Source organism: Alnus glutinosa, chromosome 6, assembly GCF_958979055.1.
Source record: "Alnus glutinosa chromosome 6, dhAlnGlut1.1, whole genome shotgun sequence".
NCBI lineage: Eukaryota > Viridiplantae > Streptophyta > Magnoliopsida > Fagales > Betulaceae > Alnus > Alnus glutinosa.
Genome location: NC_084891.1, coordinates 1384112 through 1390144, shown reverse-complemented (window position 1 = coordinate 1390144; position 6033 = coordinate 1384112).

The window sequence follows — 6033 nt, the reverse complement described above, 5'->3', positions numbered from 1 at the left end:
TATTGGTCATTTGGAGTTTTGGGTTCTTGATGATTGTATGCTTATTGGCCCACCAAGTTAAACTTTTAAGTGTTTCATCAATTAAATTAATTTATCAATATTATGGTATAATGATATGAATATTATGATCAAAACAAATGACTAATTTGCAGTGGTATCATTTGATGAGCTTTTCAACGTACCATTTTTGCTTATAAAAAGGGAGTTTTTTTTTTTTTTTTTTGAATAAGTATTCTGATATGACATAAAAGTGAAAGTAGTTTAAAGTGTTCTGTAAATATTCTGCGGTTGGAGTTATTTGTTAATACTTTTGCTTTTTGCTAAAAAGCAAGAAGCTCTCACAAAATGCATTACCAAATGAGACCAATCTTTACAGAATTTTTGAATGGAGAGAAGATTGGATGATGTATCAGGACATTGTATAATATTTTGTAAAAGTAATTTTGTTTTAGGAGTAAAGAGCAGTATTGTGGAACTAGTGTTGGCAATTTGCAGTCCTCGTCCATTCCCAATCGTCACATTGTCAATCCCTTGACAAGGTTGCTGCAACATCAAATTCTCAAAGGCAAATATAACATGATTATTTGCTCCACTATTAAGATACCAAGGTTGTTCTGTTTCTTGAGGGACATGAGTGTGTTCGGCCATAGCCAATAATTAAGAAGGTGGGTGTCGGCCTTGATGGGAGAAGTATATCCGATGGTAGTAGTCCAAGGCTTGATAGACACTAAAGGTGTGACGTTTGGGAGAACAAAAATTGTAGCACGGTGAAACTTGAAATGGCCAAGGTGGATTGTGAATGGGGTTAACTCGGGCCATTAATTTTTTACATGACCCGCGAATTCAGTATGAACCCAACACAGAATTAGTGGATCGAGATTTTGTATAATCGGGTTTGGGCCAACCCACTTAACCCATGAGTGACCCATTTGACCCGTATACTTAAAATCAATTTTTTTTTTTTTTTTTTTTTTTTTTTTTTTTTTTTTATAAAAAAAAAACACCTTAACCTAAAAGTAAAGTTAGCGGGTTGGGTCAAACATGTCAATTATTTATTTGAGCTAGTTTTCAAATAACGGGTCAAATGTGTCGTCTTTGGGTCAACCCAACACAACCTGTTTATTACATGGGTTATTTGGGTTGGGTCAATCCGATACAACATGTTTATGAAATGTGTCATGTCATGTTACCTACTTATTTAAATGAGTCGTGTCAAAATTAACAGGTCTAATTCGTTTATTTAAACTAGTTGTATCAGGGTTGACTTTTAACGGGTTGGCGGGTCAATCAACCTGATACGCCAACCCTATTTCTTCTACTTGCTTATCATGTGGTAAGCACCGAACAAATAGCTATCCCACAAATGTAGGCTATTTCAAACTTATGACTTTTATATATTTGCTCTTTTGGTGAATTTTAGAGTTTTATATTTTTTTGGTTTTTGAATGAGTCTCATTGAAACAGTCCTAAATCAAAACAGTACACTGTTGAGAAGTAATTGCCGATTGAGATTGTACCAAACAAATGCAATACCCACCCAAGACATCTCCCTTTTTTTAAGAAAAAAAAAAAAAATAGCTCTCACGATTTGAACGTTCATTTTAACATATGAACTAGATAAAAAAGAATTGTCGTGGGATTTCTGTGCCAAGATGCTCTGCGATGTGATGTGGACTAAGAGTATTCCTAGGCAGCTTTCTTTCCCTTCTCCTTCATTTTTCCTAAATGTAGGGAATAAAACTACTTTTTGCTTCCCTATCAAAAAACATCCCACAGCAGCTTCTCTTCATTTTTTCCTATATCATTAAAATATTATTTTGTTACTTTTACTTTAATTAAGAGTAAGAAAAGAAAGAGATAAAGTAAGAGAGAGATTATATTTTTAGAATAAACAATTGAATGGGAAGTGAACAGTGCTTCCCAATGCATTGGGAAGCACTGTTCACTTCCTAGGGAACAGATAATTGTAGGGAAGCTGCTGTGGGATGGTTTTTTTGACTTTCTTAAAATTTTCCTTAAAATTTAGGGAACAGATCCCTTATAAGGAAGCTACTAGTAATGCTCTAATGGCGCGTTATGAACACTTGGTCAAACACAAAAACTCTACCTTTTTAAAATTGGCCTTCTGTCTCCAATGGGGTCAAAAGATGTGTGGACACATAATTTAAATTAAAGCTGAAGAGTGAAGACAGAAAAACTTAAAATTTTAGGAGTTAAATGAAGGAATAGACAACGGAAGATATATGCTACTTTAGGGTATAAAGTTATAACCACACAGCCTATTATGCTTGAAAAGATACCCATTCTTTTAGGGTGGACTTGATAATTACTCAAAGCATGTGGTATGAGACTAAATGGGAGACAGGAGGGAGCCTAATTCCTTGTAATTGTCTGCTCGAATTGCAACAAATTTAGGTGAATAATATTTGAGAAGGGATCTGGATGAAACCCATATGTTTAAACAAGTCTAAAAATTACTAAAATACTTTGTTTAAACAAGTGAGCCCTAATTTAAACCCTCTCTTATAAAGGGATCTAACAGTAGGAAAGAATGACATTCCTTGAAAACAAAGGGGCACCATGCCCTGATAAATACACAAGAGGTGTGGCAATAAAATGATTAATTAATTAATCTCAGTAATAAAGAGTGAAACAATTAGAAACAAACAGACAGCAAATATATAGGAAATTAAAATTAAAACCTCAAGAAGCGCCTGCAGGCTTCAAAGATGTTTTTGCCCCTCCTTTTGTTGGTTCTAGTTTGCCGTGTGGGCTTGTTGTCCATGTCCATTAATTTTCCGGTGTCAAGAGCAATCAGACGTTCATCATCTTCATCGAAGTCGCACCGGTGATGATCGATAATCCGATGATAACCTTCTGAAGCCACAGGCGTTGATAGCCTCATGGAAAATGCCCTCCTCACTGCACTCTCCACTGAGCTATGTCTTTCAGACCTCATGGAAAGTGTTCTGCTTAGTATCACCCCAAGTATCTCCCCATTGTCGCTATTGTCTTGTTCATTTTCTTGCTCTAGAAACGAATCATGTGTGTCAGTTTCCGACATAGTAAGACAGTTTTTTTGGATAGGTTTGGTTTGTAGGAATGGAGAGCTGAGGCTTGGGATGGACATGATGAGTGTTTGAGGAGGAGAGAAATGGTTGAAAAAATCTATTAATCTTTTTCTTTGAATTACAATAAATATGAATTACAATAAATATGTTTCTTTGTCAAAATTGAAAGTAAACAACAAAAAACAATAAAGTTCTCAAAAGCTGAAAATGGCTTTTAGAGCTCGTTTTCCAAATGCATTTCTGAAACTTCTTGCAAATAGATGACTTCTTACTTTTTCTTTAAAGGAAAAACAAAAAGAAAAACAGAAAAGGAAAAAAAAAAAAAAAGAAGAAGAAGAAAAGTAAATGTATCTAAATTATTACATATCTGCAGAATTCTTGAGGTATTTTAGATGTTCAGTTGACCCAATATGCTTTTTGATAAGAAATAGTGAGTGTAATCATTTAATTAATATTTTATCAATACTTAATATATATATATATGATTGGGGTCTTTGTCGGATTTTCAAGTCACTGCCTCATAATTGGCAAGGATGTTGACTTTATTTATTACTATTTTTTTTTTCTAAGCAAATTAGGAAAGGGTTATATAGACTCAAAACATCAAAAAAGAGGTTTGCTTCCCAACAACCGATCCAAAACAAAAAATTACAATGCAAAAAATACAACCAAATAGAAAGAAATGGGTCAAAAAAATGACTCGGTCCTCTTTGAAATGGCTATATAAAGAGGTAACATAAGCAAAAAAGGCATAAACCTTGAAAGGTCCCTCATGCCTTAACTTCAGCAGGGATTGATTTGAAAGCATGGAAAAACAATCTTAAGGCATGAAAATGGTTGAATAATGTGAAAGCACTTGAAGGTGATACCACATATAACAATAAATTTTTAATATTGTTAAGAGTACTACAACACAACTTTTATTATAACTTCCATACAAATTGCCGTGTCTATTCATGTGGTATTTATCATGACACCTACTAAACAATCAAATTTATGTTAAATTTTGTTGCATTTTTTTTTTTTTTCATCCATATTGTACCACGTGACACTCATATAAACTCTCACACGAGTTTGTTAAAAAAAAAAAAAAAAAAAAGTAGTAGCACTATCATTTTCATAAAATGTTTAGATTTTTAGAGATTGATTGATCGAAAACAACAGAAGTTTGTACACATTTCTCTTTTTTTTTTTTCTTTTTTTTTTTTTCCTTTTTTTCTTAATAAAAAATAAATTAATAATAATTTTTTTAAGAAAAAAGAAAAAAGAAAAAAGGCAAATGAAATTATAGCTGTCTATACATCATTATTTCAATTAATAGTGAACATGAAGTTTGTACACATTTTTTTTTTTATAGCATTAAGTGTGAAATAGTTTCGCTTTTATTAAAATTTATATTCTGATGTTTGTCTTTGTTGCATCGAAATGCTGTCACAGTGTGACACTGACAGCATGTGTTAGGCATGTCCTAAATCTCACATATGCAGTGCAATATCAAGTGTTCGTTTGGTTTGACATTTTTAAAATGTGCAGTTTGAAAAAATTTAAAATTTAAAATATAGTTAATAAAAATATAATTTTTAAAAATATGCTTAAATTGTAATCTGGCCTTTAAAATTATGGTATAGCTTTTAAAATTATATGTTTTTAAAAATGCACCCCCTCGCATCACGTTTTCAAATTATTATTTATTTTTTTTTTTTTTTCAAGCACACTTTTAAATGAGACACTTTTCTCAATTTTTTTATTTAGAAAAAAAATGCACTTTTGACCTATAAACTCGCGAGACCAATGATTTTTTGCCACTCATATTACAAGAAGCACCGATAAGAGATTTGCCAATCGTCTAATGAGGTAATAATAATTCAAATTTTTGTAAAATTTTATACTTGAAAATCTCAAATTCAAAATTCATGACAAAGTAAATTATTGTACAAATTCTATCAACATTAGAATCCTTATACCAACCACCGTTATTATTATTCAAACTATCACCATCACAGCTGTAAAAGGAGTAATTGTTGTCACGCTACAATTGTTGTCATCACCACCATTAAGGCCGGCTCAATGATAAGGCCAATTAGGAATCCGCCTAAAGCCTCTAATTTATAACCCCCCCCCCCCCCCAACCCAAAAAAAAAAAAAAGTCCTTCATATTAAATTTGTTCAAAACAAAGTTTTTGAATTTTATTTATTTATTTATTTTTTTTTAAAAAAAAAAAGAAAAGAAAAGAAAGATGAAATGCCTTAAGAAAAATAAAATGAGAAGAGACCATTTAACATGCTACGAGGGTTTAGAAAAAAGAAAAACGACATAACATGCTTAAAATCCTAAAAAACCAAACTAAAGCATGAGCCACTTTCTTTTTGTATCTCATGCTCCGTTTGTTTCGGCGTAAAATGATTTTTGAAAAATGATTTCGGCATTTTTCGGTGTTTGGTAGGAGCGAAAATAATAGTCAACCGGAAAATGATTTCTGTTTGACAAAAAATGCTTAGTAAATTTCGGAAAATGATTTACGTTTTTTAAAAGCGTAAATCGTTTTTCGAAAACGCCAGACGCAGTCGATCTATTTTTAAACGGCACAGTCGACCTTCACGTTCAAGCAGCCGACCACCATCGAAATATTGCCGGTATCGGAATCCGACAACATCCGGTTAATGTCGCCAGAATCTGGCGACGAAATCCGGCCACCTTCGCCAGAATCCGGTCAACCAGATTCCGGCCGGCTGGCCGGAACTGGCCAGAGAGGTCGGTTCCCGGCCGGCTGGCCGGACGGATCTGGCCAGATCCTGCCAGATGGCCAGAATCCGGCCTTTTGTGCCGAATTCCGGCGAAACTGTCGAAATCCGGCCACTTTCGCCGGAATCCAGCTATCCCAGATTCCGACGAAACTATTCGGATTCCGGCCTTTATCTCGAATTCTAGCTATATTAGTCGGAATCAGATAAAAATAGTCAG